This window comes from Mauremys mutica, chromosome 3 (assembly GCF_020497125.1).
Source record: "Mauremys mutica isolate MM-2020 ecotype Southern chromosome 3, ASM2049712v1, whole genome shotgun sequence".
Classification (NCBI taxonomy): Eukaryota; Metazoa; Chordata; order Testudines; family Geoemydidae; genus Mauremys; species Mauremys mutica.
In genome coordinates, this window is record NC_059074.1 from 95,911,100 (window position 1) to 95,925,390 (window position 14,291).

Below are 14,291 nucleotides of genomic sequence, written 5' to 3' on the forward strand. Positions count from 1 at the left end.
AAAAAAAAACCACCGCCGCCAATTTCTCCAGTACTTGAATACAATTTTTAACTGACTGTTAATAATTTACTAGCCTGCTCCTCCAGATTGATGATCTTTGGTTGCTTTATTTTCTTCTCTTTGACAGATGAGTAAAAAAAATTTTTTTTTTTTTTTTTAGCTTTCAGAATTTACATTTGTAATGTCTGATGGGAGTGAGTGAACTTTTAGCCAGAGTTTAATTTTAAAAAGGACATGAAATATCTTACTTGAAGATTTTCTTAATCAGTTGGATTTATCCTGACTTTTAACTCTAGATAAGAAACTAGGATATCCTATCATGAGGATTTACTGTGTGGTGGAGTTTTGTGCCAACCAGGAATGGCTCCCAGTATTTTAGTTATTAAAATTACATTTATTGGCGATTATATCCATTTCCTGTATAAAATGAGGTTTCCACAAACACTTAAAGTCAAGAGAAGTCAAATAAGTGGCATGCCCTTGGAAATATTAAAGAAGTGCATGCTTTCAAGGCTTGAGTATCTGTGTGAATTGAGTAAAATGTGTGCAAGTCTCTCTCTCGCTCTCTGACAAAACTACTGTCCCCTCTTTTGGGAGGCCAGGATAAATTTAGACTCCAGGACAGGGACTGAGGCTAAATTACCTTTTCCAGGTAACGTCTACAGTGCCAGATGGGGACAAAGTGCATATTCCACTGGCACTTCCGCTGGAACAGCAGCCCATCCACTCACTCACTGCTCTCCCAGCCACCATGTGGATCCTGAATGAACAGAAAAATGTCAGCAGGGTCAAGGGGAAGGTATCACCAATGCCATTTAATCCCATCCCCCTTCCAGGCAGAGATGAGGAGGGTTCCTTCTACCATGCAAAGGATGTTGAAGTCACCCATTATTATTATTGCATTTTATACCTTTATAGCCTCTCTAATCTCCCTGAACATGTCACAATCACAAGTCACCATCCCAGTCTGGTGATCAGAAGTATATTCTTACTGGTATAATCTTATTGTTCAAGCATAAAATCTCTGTGGATCAAAATTCCATGGTACAGTTTGATCAATTTAAGATTTTCACTTGGACTCTATGCTTTCCTTTCCCATAGTGCCACTCCCCCACAGCACAACTTGCTCTGTCATTCCTATATATTTTGTACCCCCAATGTTACTGCATCCCATTCACTATATCCTCATCCCATGATGCCTATCATATCAATATAATCATTTAATGCCAGGCACTCTAGTTCACCTGTCTTAGTATTTAAACTGCAAGTATTTGTACATTTTTGCCAATATTTATTTGTTCTTTTAAAAATGGGACTCTTATCATTCTTCACTAGCGCCCCCCTGTACTTTATATGCTAGTAAAGAGGACAGGAAAGAAGTTGGTAGAGTTCCTCCCTCAATAAATTGACCCCTATGGGCTACATCTGCCCAAACTGTGTGCTTCTCTGCATCGGTCAGCTTTCCCCCAGCCCTTAGTTTAAAAACTCCTCTATGTCCTGTTTAATTTTACATGCAAGCAGTCTGCTTCCTTTTCAGTTTAGATGGAGACCATCCTTTCTGTATAGGTGCCTCCTTTCCCAAAAGGTTCCCCAGTTCCTACTAAACCTAAGAACTTCCTCCCCTACACACTTTGTCTCATCACCACATTGAGACCCTGCAGTTCTGCCTGTCTTCCTGACCTTGAATATGGAATTGGAAGCATTTCAGAGAAGCACCTTGAGGTCCCCACTGAGATAAAGGCTCCATTCTACCAGGCACTGTATACACACACATAGTAGGAGTCAGTCGTTCCTCAAAGAGCTCACAGTCTAAACAGAAAGAGTGGGAGAAAGGAAGTATTATCCTCCCCAATTTACACATGGGGCACTGACATTTAGTGACTTGCCCAAGGTCACACACAAAGTCTGTGACTGAGCCAGGATCTGAACCTAGATCTCCTGAGTTCCAGTCCAGTATATTAACCTTCTTCCTCCCATTTACAAAATTTTTATTTCTTTAAAATTTTAAAGCTAAAGCATACATTCTCTATAGTGATTATTTATATGCTTCATCTTTGAAACTGCAAGCCCTTCCTTGTACAAGTAGTCACCACTGATTTTAGTGGGACATGAGTATGGTCAATTATGGAAATAATGGTTTGCAGGACCAAGCCCCCAAGTGTGACAACGCAAACTGTTTGAATGTAAAGAAAGCCTTGTAAAAATTTTTAAAAGTGTGAAAAAAGCAGCTGATGTGGTGTGTCCACTGTATATAATCCCACTTGTACCATTTCATTGTTTCCTTGTACTCTTCCCGACTGACTGCCTGTTGTCTCATACAGCTAGTAAGCTTTTTGGAGCAGGGATGGCTTTTTTATATCTCTGTAGAATGCCTAGCGCAATGGAACCCTGGCCTCAAGATGCAACTGCAATACAAATAATAAAAATGCATGTTCCCTGCACATTCTGACAACCTATGGATGTGCATAGAGTTAAAGTAATGCAGTACCATGCCTCAGTTCTGGAGGCCAAATCATTTAGGCCCTCAGAAAAAAGACTGAATAATATTTGTGTGTTTGTCTTACCTGACTCATATATTCATACACGACGGCTGAATAAGAGCTCTGTGAAAGCTTGTCTCTCTCACCAACAGAAGATGGTTCAATAAAAGATATTACCTCTCCCATCGTGTCTCTAGTATCCTGGGACCAGCACAGCTACAACGATGTATACATATTCATACACACAGAACTGGTGAACTGGTAGGGATAAAAATCAAATCTGGATCTAAACTGTGCTCAATTTTGCAATCTCATAACCTAACTGATGTTGCAAAACCAAACCTTAATTGCTTCAGTTTGTCAGAAACTGGAGACACTCAAACTTATCTGAACCCAAACTTTGATTGTTTGGCTTAAATTGTAACTGATTTTGTTTACAAAATCTCACATCTGATCAACTAAGTCTTCAAAACCAAAAATTGGCTCCTCACTCCGTCTTCACAAAAAAAAATAAAAGTGGCCAAAAAGATTTACGTCAAGCTTTCCTGAAAAATCCACTTTTGGGCTGAAAATCCCAGCTGAAAGGTTAGTTTCCCCCTGCCTCCGAAGTTATATGCATCTAAAAACATGAATTTATTGTACAAAATTCTTTAGCCATAATTCCAGTCCTGCAGTAATGACACTATAATAATGTAGAGACCAGATTAAATTTTCAAAACTTTTAAAGAACTTTTAAAATGATAACACTATTTCAGTGTAGCGAATTAAGTTACTCTAGATTTACACAAGCATAATTGAGAGCAGTTGTTAAAACTGAATAAAATCTTATTATGCTTTAACCTCTAAATAACTGTTTACTAGCTTCAGTCATTTTAGCCAGTGTTTTTATGGAGGTCATTTACTATAGATATCAGTCCTTACATACGAGTTCAAATATGATACTACCTAATGCCAGATCAGAGGAATTTAGTCACTGTACAATTATTAATATTGACATCAGTACATATATTGCAGCAATGGAACGTTCCTTTCAAATTGTCACTTCTGCTTGGGCCAGTATCAAATTGACTACTAACTACCCGAGGGGGAGGAGGGCGGGGGGGGGGGGGGAAAGAGAGAGAGATTGAGATTTCTCTAAATGGAGGGTGCGGGGAGGTTTGCACACCCCGCCAGTCTCAAACCTCTGGAATTAGCCCAGGTAGGAAACAGGGGGCTTGATCCAAAGCCAGTTTAAATTAATGGGGGAGTGTAGTGTATAGGAAATGGATACTATACCTTTAATAGTTTGTGAAGCCTCAAGTGGCACTTTGTATTTTGTGTTTATAACCCTGCCACAGAAGTAGTATATGTAGCTATTTGTTGTATCTAATTAAACACGATTATTTGAACCCCACTGTGCCTATGTCGTTCCTTCATATTATGTTTATTACCCAAAGAGCCAAAAATACAGGAGTCTTTCCATTGGCTTCAATGGGTTGTGGCTAAGGCCCATGGTAAGTACATAGATTGTTGTGAAATATAGTCACAGTGATTATGAAAAGTTATGTGCAAACACAAGCAAACCCAATTACAATGCTGTGCTTAACCTCAGAAAACAGGAACACAACCATTACTGTTCCCCTGCCTCTAGTCTCTGGAACATCCACCTTTACAACAGTTGGAGGGTGAGAAACATTCTCCTTTTGAGGCTTTTAAAGCAAAGGAGCAGGAACCATTACATTGGCTCAGTTTCCCTTCCCATCCACCATGAGGCTGATCCAACTTTCATTGAAGTTATTGGAAAGATTCCCATTGACTTGAAAGGGAGATGGATTGGGGCCCCTGGGCAGAAATCCAAGTGCATTCCCATTCAAGCAGTGTTTCTGTTCTCCCGCAGCCTGGAACTTGGAATTCCCAATTCATTTCCAAACCTAGGGGCTCAAGCAAGGGAGTGCAAAGTGCCAGAGTCATGCCGATGTGCCAACTAGAATCATTGTGCGTGCGAGAGTTAATTATATTAATTTGAGTGCCCTGCTTTAAGAGATTCAGCTACAGCGGCAAGCAAGAGAAAGTGAACATAGAAAGTTTTACATGGGCATTAGGGAGAACTGTGATTATGCCAGGCTATGAGAAATTTGGGGTTGGCTAGAAATAGTTAGATAACATAATCCTCCTGGACCTGTGAAAAGACTGCAAGGACCTGCTAGAACCTTTGAAAAATGTCTTGGTCGTGTTGCTCCTGGATTTGCAGTGTGTGGCTGCCTGGGCATACTGCTCATTAAGGAGCTATGTGTAACACAAACAACCCCCCCTCCAACAGCATGTTTATCTCGTGGCACAGAATGCCATATGCCCACAGATCAAAGACTGTGGGAACAGATGCTGTTAGCAAAGCAGCAGCTGCACTCAGATCCTGTCCACACCCTTCCTGTTTGCAGTGGCCTACCCTGGGGCTATTATGTTCCCAACAGGGCGATGATTATCCCCCCGCCGTTCCCTCCTTCCCGGCCGCCGCTGCCATTCTCTAGGGAGGGTGTACCAGCACTTGCCTTGCCGCCTGCTTTCAATTGCTCATTGTTTCTTTCGTAAGGTGCAGATAGTGGGCTAGACACTCCTTGGCTGGTGTTCTGATAAGGCTCTAGAAATTGGTCTAATTTATTATACAGAAGCTTATTGGGAAGAATAAGCCAAAAGGCTAACTAAGTAGGGCTGGTTTTTTTACATTTAAAGGAAGGAGCTCTAGTCTTTCCAGACTTGAAAACCAAAAGGCAGTGGGCCAAATTCGGATCTCCACACTCTAGGTTTACATCAGTGGTAACTCCACAACAATTTGTAAAGTTACTGCATATGGGGTCCAGTAGAACAGAGGTCAGATTCTGGCCCACTGCATGAAAAAGTCTCTTCTTCTCCGTCCCAAAATTCAAGACGTTTCTTAAATCATTTATAACATGATTCGTTTAAGCACTAGCAAAGGATATAAGGAATAATCGTACAATGACAGGGAAAGTAACTAATGGAAAGGCTCCCATTGAGTTTAATGGGCTCTAACAGTACAGTTGGTTATAAAAAGGGTCCCTTTTCTACCAGCTCTAATAGGTCTCTGTTTGAGAGACAGCAGGGACCAATTCAAGGTACCAAGGAGAAATGGTCCTGATTCTGCTCTCACTTATATCAGGGAGAATCATGAGTAATGCCACTGAGGTCAATACATGGGTTTACTCTAAGTAAAATCAGTCCTCAAAAATCTGCTATTCAGATTTGCATAATTTTAAGGCAAGGAAAAGGGTCTTCCTGGCAGGGATGCTTTGGCAGTATCTAGGTTAAGACATGAGTTCTACTGGAGGCAGGGAGTTCCCCATCCCTCCTTCAGCTTGAGCACGGTTTACCTTGGAAGAGTCATTATTTTCTATTTGTTAAGTAGTAATTTGAAAAAACCATCTCTTACAGCTTGTTTGTATAGTGTGGGGGGGGGGCAGGCACAACAAAACTAACTTTTGGCATGATGTACAGGCACAGCTCTCACTGGGACAAAGATGACTAGGCCAAAAAAAGTAACTGATAGGAATCTGTGCCAGATCCTCAGCTAGTCTAACTTGGCTTAGCTGGCCCAGGATTAGTTTACTTTCTTAGGCCTGGTCTACACTAGGACTTTAATTCAAATTTAGCAGCGTGAATTTGAATTAACCGCGCACCCGTCCACACCAGGAAGCCATTTAATTCGACCTAGAGGGCTCTTTAGTTCGAATTCGGTACTCCACCCCGACGAGGGGAGTAGCACTAAATTCGACATGGCTATGTCGAATTAGGCTAGGTGTGGATGCAAATCGAACTTAGTAGCTCCGGGAGCTATCCCACAGTGCACCACTGTGTTGACGCTCTGGACAGCAGTCCGAGCTCAGATGTTCTGATCAGCCATACAGGAAAAGCCCCGGGAAAATTTGAATTCCTTTTCCTGTCTGGCCAGTTTGAATCTCAATTCCTGGTTGGACATCGGGGCGAGCTCAGCAGCACTGGCAGCGATGCAGAGCTCTCCAGCAGAGGAGTCCATGCAATCTCAGAGTAGAAAGAGGGCCCCAGCATGGACTGACCGGGAAGTCTTGGATCTGATCGCTGTGTGGGGCGATGAGTCTGTGCTTTCGGAGCTGCGCTCCAAAAAACGGAATGCAAAGACCTACGAGAAGGTCTCCAAAGCCATGGCACTCAGAGGATATAGCCGGGATGCAACGCAGTGCCGCGTGAAAATCAAGGACCTGAGACAAGGCTACCAAAAAATCAAAGCGGCAAACGGATGCTCCGGAGCCCAGCCCCAGACATGCCGCTTCTACGAGGCACTGCATGCCATTCTCGGTGGGTCTGCCACCACTGCCCCACCAGTGACCGTGGACTCTGAGGATGGGATAGTGTCGACGGGCAGTTCCTCGGCGATGTTCGCCGATGGGGAAGATGAGGAAGGGTTTGTGGAGGACGAGGCAGGCGACAGCGCTTACAATACTGCTTTCCCCGGCAGCCAGGATCTCTTCATCACCCTCACAGAGATCCCCTACCAACCCTCCCCGGCCGTTAACCCGGACTCCGAATCAGGGGAAGGATCAGTCGGTAAGTGCTATAAACATGTAAACATTTATTTTTTAAAAAACAGGAATAAAAGCTATATGAAAAGAAGGTCAATGCATATAGGGATCGAACAGAAATCCTCTTGGGACAGTTCCACGAAGCTCTCGTAGAGGTACTCGAAAAGCCTCCGCAGGAGGTTCCTGGGGAGAGGTGCCTTATTGGGTGCTCCGTGGAAGCACACTCTTCCGCGCCAGGCCATCCTGAGGTATAGTGGGAGCATTGCCTCGACCAGCATGGCAGCACAGGGCCCTGGTCTGTGCAGGGATTCACGCAGCATGCGCTCTGTTTCTCCTGGTGACCTGCCTCAGGGTGATCTCGCTCGGCGACTGCTGCATCTAATTAGGGGAATTACTTTAATGTTACTATTGTGAATGCTTGACTTTTCCTTTGCATAACAATGACCGTCGTTTAACACCCACGTGGTGGAGGCTGCAGAGGAAAAGCATACAGGGATCTTTCCCGGGGACAGCCGCGAGGGGCTGGAACAGGGTCAGACTTTATGCTTTCCAGATTGCCTGCAGCAGGAGGGCACTGCTATCCATTAACTGTTAAGCAGCCTAAAGTTTACGGCTTACCAGGCCTGGCTGCTACACGGATTCTGCTGTCCTGCCCCGCTTGTCCGATCTCCAGTGCAAGACCCTAGGCAATGAAAGCGAATGCCGAAAATTCGAACTTGTCCTGAGAGCACATGAGATTAGGTGCCCTGTATGGTCTTGTTCACAGAAACTGAGTAGACTGTGTTCAGTGTTCGCAAACATGTATCTTTGGAAGGAAATCACTTCCTTTTTCCCCATCACACAGCTGCGGCTCTTTCCCGAACTGCCCCGGCATCCCCCTCACAGAGGCTGGCGCAGATTAGGTGGCGAAAGAAAAAGACTCGGGACGAGATGTTCGCTGAACTGATGGCCTGCTCCAGAGCCGAGGCGGCCCAGCAGAGCCAGTGGAGGGAGACCCTCTCTCAGCAGCAGCGCTCACACAGCGAACGGGAGGACAGGTGGCGGCAGGAAGACCAGCAGGCGACTCAAACGCTGCTTGGACTAATGAGGGAGCAAACGGACACGCTCCGGCGCCTTGTGGATGTTCTGCAGGACCGCAGGCAGGAGCAGAGAGCCCCCCTGAACTGTATCTGCAACCGCCTCCCCCGCCACAAAGTCCTGTCCCCCCCTCACCCAAAATCACAAGAATGAGGGGCGCTAGGGGCCGTGAAAACTGTCACTCCACCCCAGCAGAGCGCTCATGTACCAAACAGCTCTCATTCCCTACAGTATGAGAATTGCTTCCCTTCCTGGCTCACCCAATCCCAAATCCCAGTTTCATCCCCCAACTGTGTAGTTGAGTATTAAAAATAGTTTGCTGTTCATTACTGTTTCCGTCATGTTTCTTTGCAGAAGACTTTGTGTGAAGGGGGGGTTGTTAATTGCATAGGACAGCCACCATTAACAGGGTACAGACATGGGGGCAGGATCAACAGCAGGTCACACACAGAGTGCAGTCACTAGGCACCCGGGTCACTCTGCGAGGTGTCTGCTGCCCCAGGTCAGTCTGGGAGGTGTATGCTGCCCCAGGGTCCGAGCGCCTGTCATCCACAAATGGCAAGGCAGGCTGCCCGTACCATGCCCTTCCACCCTAGCCATGAACCTCTCCGATGCCCTGAGCCCCAGCCAGAGCCATCATCCCCCTACACCTACTCACCCTTCCCACACACCCCTCACCCCTTCCTGCAAACCCACCCCTTCCTGCACACCCTCCTGTAACCGTCCTCCCCCCAGAGACCGCTGTAGGAGCAGGAGCCTGTCAGTCCTCGAGTGTAGAAGCGGTCTGTACATCACTGCACACCATACCCACCACAGTCTGCGTCCCTGTTTGAACCCTTTAACGCGAATTCGTTAGTAAAGAAAACTTTGTGAATTAAAGATGTTCCAATAAACTTATTTTTAAACGTCTGTTGGAAGGGGGGAAACCTGGGGAACGGGGTATGTAACCGCTGAAAAAAGTGAATAGTAAGTGAAACAGGGGCAGGTTCAGCTTCTCTGTAAAGAGACTGGACAGTCATAGGTTACCCTGCTCTCTGAGGAACCTAGCTTTCAAAGCCTCCCGGATGCACAGCGCTTCCGGCTGGGCTCTTCTAATCGCACGGGTGTCTGGCTGAGCGTAATCAGCAGCCAGGCGATTTGCCTCAACCTCCCATCTCGCCATAAAGGTCTCCCCCTTGCTCTCACAGAGATTGTGGAGCACACAGCAAGCTGCAATAACAATGGGGATATTGGTTTCGCTAAGATCCGAGCGAGTCAGTAAGCTCCTCCATCTCCCCTTGAGACGTCCGAAAGCACACTCCACCACCATTCTGCACTTGCTCAGCCGGTAGTTGAAGAGCTCCTTGTCACTGTCCAGGGCGCCTGTATAGGGCTTCATGAGCCAGGGCATTAGCGGGTAGGCTGGGTCCCCGAGGATCACTGTAGGCATCTCCACATCCCCAACACTTATATGGTGGTCCAGGAAGAAACTACCTTCCTGCAGGCGTCTAAACAGACCAGAGTTCCTGAAAACACGCGCGTCATGAACCTTGCCCGGCCACTCGACGTAGATGTTGGTAAAACGTCCCCTATGGTCCACCAGTGCTTGCAGCACCATTGAAAAGTAGCCCTTTCGGTTAATATACTGGCTGGCCTGGTGGGCCGGTCCCAGGATAGGGATGTGAGTGCCATCTATAGCCCCACCGCAGTTTGGGAATCCCATCGCGGCGAAGCCATCTATGACGACCTGGACGTTTCCCAGGGTCACTACCTTTGAGAGCAGTAGGTCAACGATTGCGTGGGCTACTTGCATCACAGCAACCCCCACGGTAGATTTGCCCACGCCAAAGTGGTTCGCTACTGACCGGTAGCTGTCTGGCATGGCAAGTTTCCAGAGGGCTATGGCCACTTGCTTCTGCACAGTCAGGGCTGCTCGCATCTGGGTGTCCTGGCGCTTCAGGGCAGGGGCCAGCAAGTCACACAGTTCAAGGAAAGTGCCCTTACGCATCCTGAAGTTTCGCAGCCACTGTGATTCATCCCAGACCTGCAGCACTATGCGGTCCCACCAGTCCGTGCTTGTTTCCCGGGCCCAGAATCGCCGTCCCATAGCATGAACGTGACCCATTGCCACCATGATCTCCGTGGCGCGGGATCCTGTGCTTTGTGAGAGGTCTGTGCCAGTCTGAGACTTCATGTCCTCACTGCGCTGCTGGAGCCTCCTCGCCCGATTTCTCAGCAGCTGACTGTGGAAGAGGTGGACGATAAGGTGCGAGGAGTTGACAACGGCCATAAGTGCAGCGATGATCGCAGCGGGCTCCATGCTCGCAGTGCTGTGGCGTCCGCGCTGTCACTGACCAGAAAAGTGCGGTAACAGATTTCCCGCCGGCGCTTTCAGGGAGAGAGGGCGGGAGTGACGGTTGAATGACAACAGTTACCCAAAACCACCCTCGACACATTTTTCCCCCAGCAGGCATTGGGGGCTCTACCCAGCATTCCAATGGGAAGTGGGGACTGCAGGAACTGTGGGATAGCTGCCCAGAATGCACCACTTCCAATGTCGACGCTTGCCCCGTTAGTGTGGACTCACAAAGTCGAATTAGTGTCCTTAGTGTGGATACACAAATTCGAATTCATAAGGTCGAATCCACAAATTCGACCTAAGTTAAATCGAACTACTCTTGTAGTGTAGACATACCCTTATTGTTTCATATATTAATGACTGAGGAGAAAAGAGTGAACAGCCCGGTGGGAAAACCTGTCTGATACAAAATTTAGTTTAGTCCAGACTGCGAAAGATTGTGAGGAACTTCAGAGGGATATAACCAAGGTAGATAAATTGTCAACACTGCATCTTCTCTGCCATCATGTTGCCTAACTCGAGCTAATCCACAGAGGCAGGGATAATCTGATCTATTTATAAACAGTGCTGGGTTTCAAATAACTGGGGGCAGGAGGAGGAGGCAACCCATGGGGGGAGGGATAGCTCAGTGGTTTGAGCATTGGCCTGCTAAACCCAGGGTTGTGAGTTCAATCCTTGAGGGGGCCACTTAGGGATCTGGGGCAAAAATTGGTCCTGCTAGAGAAGGCAGGGGGCTGGACTCAATGACATTTCAAGGTCCCTTCCAGTTCTAGGAGATTGGTATATCTCCAATTATTACCTTTACCTTACCTATTACCATGTGGTGTTGTGACCATCAAAAAAATAAATAAAATTAGTTTGATAAGGAATGGAATAAAAATGGCATATTTTCAGTATGAAATTAATATTAATATGTAAATTAATAATCTGGACAAAGGGGTAAACAGTGAGGGGGGGAAATTTGCAGAGGATACAAAACTAATCAAGATAGTTAGTCCACAGCGACAGAGAAAAGCTACAAAAGGATCTCTCAAAACTGGATGACTGGGTAACAAAATGACAGATGAAGTTCAATGTTGATAAATGCAAAGTAATGCACATTGGAAAACAATCCCAACTATACATATAAAATGATGGCGTCTAAATTAGCTGTTATCACTCATGAAAGATCTTGGAGTCATTGTGGATAGTTCTTGGAAAACATCCACTCAATGTGAGGGGCAGTCAAAAAAACAAACAGAATGTTGGGCATCACTAAGAAAGAGATAGATAGGACAAAATATATTGCCTCTATATAAATCCATGGTATCCCCACATCTAGAATACTGTGTATAGATGTGGTCGCCTTATCTCAAAAAAAAAAAATAATAATAATAATAAAAAGATATAGTGGACTTGGAAAAGGGCAACAAAAATGATTAGGGGTATGGAACGGCTACTGTATAAGGAGAGTAATAAAACTGGCATTTTTCAGCTTGGAAAAAGAAAGACTATGGGGTTGGGGGGATCTGATTAAGGTCTATAAAATCATGACCGGTATGGAGATGGTATTGTATGTCTTCTTGTATATCCCTTTCATAACTGTTCCTAATATTAGAGGGGTAGCTGTGTTTGTTGCTTTTTACAGATCCAGACTGAGTCCTGTGGCACCTTTAAGACTAACAGATGTATTGGAGCATAAGCTTTCGTGGGTGAATACCCACTTTGTCAGATGCATGGGTATTCACCCACGAAAGCTTATGCTCCAATACATCTGTTAGTCTTAAAGGTGCCACAGGACTCTCTGTTGCTTGTTCCTAATATTGTTCACTTTTTTGGCTGCCACTGCACATTGAGTCGATGTTTCAGAGAACTACTCATAAGGACTCCAAGATCTTGTTCTTCATCAGTAACAGCTAAATTAGACCTCTTCAGTTTGTATGTATAGTTGGGATAATATGTTCCTAGGTGCATTAATCAATACTGAATTTAATCTGCCATTTTGTTGCCCTAGTCACCCAGGTTTTTGAGATCCCTTTGTTACTCTTCAGTGTCAGCTTTGGTCTTAACTATCTTCAGTAATTTAGTATCATCTGCAAACTTTGCCACCTCACTGTTTACCCCTTTGTCCAGATCATTAATTTACATAACTCATATTGAAAAGAATGCGCCATTTTTATTCCACTCCTTATATAAAATATTTTATTTACTTTGACAGTCAACACCATTGTGCAGAAAATTCTGCACAGGAGTGGTCTCCAACATGGGTCTCCTCCTCCCCTGCCCCCATTATTTGGAACCCAGCACTATTTATAAATAGATAGCTTTGTAAAGTTTTAGTATAGTTAGTTTCATCATACAAGGAAAAAAAGAGGCCATTCAGTGAAATTGAAGGGCAACCATTTGAAAATGTTAAAAAATAATATTTTTCTCTTTTCAAAATTACCCTATGGCACTCATTGCCACAAGACATCCCTTATATGGATGACAGCATCCAGAGTTACATTAGATGAAATGTTTTTAAAGAGATAAAGCCATGTTTCAGGACATAATCAACCACTGAATGATGGGGAGTAGGAGTAACACTTCCATCATGGATTGGTTACTTTCTAATATTCATTATGGGGGTTTCTCCCACCCTGCCTAGCTTTCTTCTAAAGCATCTGGTACTAGCCTACCACCAGAGCCCCCAATGATCTGATATGGTATACCAACTATGTTCTCATGTACCTAACACTATACCTTTCATAGTGCATGTTCTAGCCACTCCTCAACATCACAATTCTAGAGATTCATTCCTCAATACAGGAGTTTCAGCTACACTGGCATCTAGAACATTTAAAAGACCACAGTGAAAGAATTTTCTTTAAAAAAAAAAAAACACAACACTTTCCCTTGCATAATAGCATGGGGAGGAAATTTTCCTGTAAACTATTCTCTATCTTGTGTGTTTTCCCTTGGCTTGTTTGTTTTCTTCCCTGACAGCTTATTTGTTTTCCCACTTGTGTTTCCGCTGTCGCTCATTGGTGAGAGTAAAACGGTCATTTCCCACGTCTCAGTTGTTTCCACTCTCATCATTTTACACTGCAACATCAATAAAAAACTGTTTTCCTTTTTAATCGTAATTGGTGCATACAAGCAGCAGCTAAATAAGAAAAAAAGAGGAAGGCATGTCTGTGTGTTGTGCATGAAAGTCAGTATGAGGTCACTAACATTCTGAAGCTATGTACTGGAAGTAAACTTGCATGATTATGACTTTTCAGGGGAGGGGGAAGAGGAGCAAGAGGAGGAGAAGACATATGAGGAATCATTTGCAGTGTCAAAATAAAGGAGAATTTAGTTACAGCATAAATCAGAATATTGTGTCCTTTGGTTTACCAGAGATGCAATAATTTAAGGCCAGAAGGACCATGATGATCTAGTTTGATCTTCTGCGGCACAAAAATCATAGAATTTCATCTATATCCGCTCCATAACTTCTGGTTGAGGCAGAACATATAAAGCAAAAGTGTTCATGCCTAGTTTAAAATATTAGATCGCATTGAGAAAGCAGGGAAGATTAGAGAACAAAATGGATGCAGCTACTATGAGGTGCAAAATTTAAGAGGGTAATCAAGGTAATTCAGTTGTCCTGCAATGCTCAGACCTCCACTATGTGAAGACTGGAGAGATAATCTGTGTTTAAAATACAACAGTGGGAGTTTTGGCACAGCTTTCCTGAATGGCCTTGGGCAAGTCACTCCACGTCAGACTTGCCCTGTGCCTCACCAGGATCCTCATCAGTAAAATAGGGATTATTAAGTATCTACTTCACAAGGTTAGTGTGGGGTTTAGTTAATGTTTGTAAATTGGCTTAAGAACCTCAGA

At 44.7% G+C, this 14,291-nt stretch overlaps 1 long non-coding RNA gene across 1 annotated transcript in view; it reads right to left on the bottom strand.

Annotated features, from left to right (window-relative positions):
- LOC123365871 overlaps nt 1-14,291 on the bottom strand; it is a 51,611-nt gene that overhangs the window by 1,656 nt on the left and 35,664 nt on the right. The window contains exon 2 of the long non-coding RNA XR_006577803.1: nt 644-760. This is a non-coding gene — a long non-coding RNA (uncharacterized LOC123365871). The remainder of the gene's footprint in view (nt 1-643; nt 761-14,291) is intronic.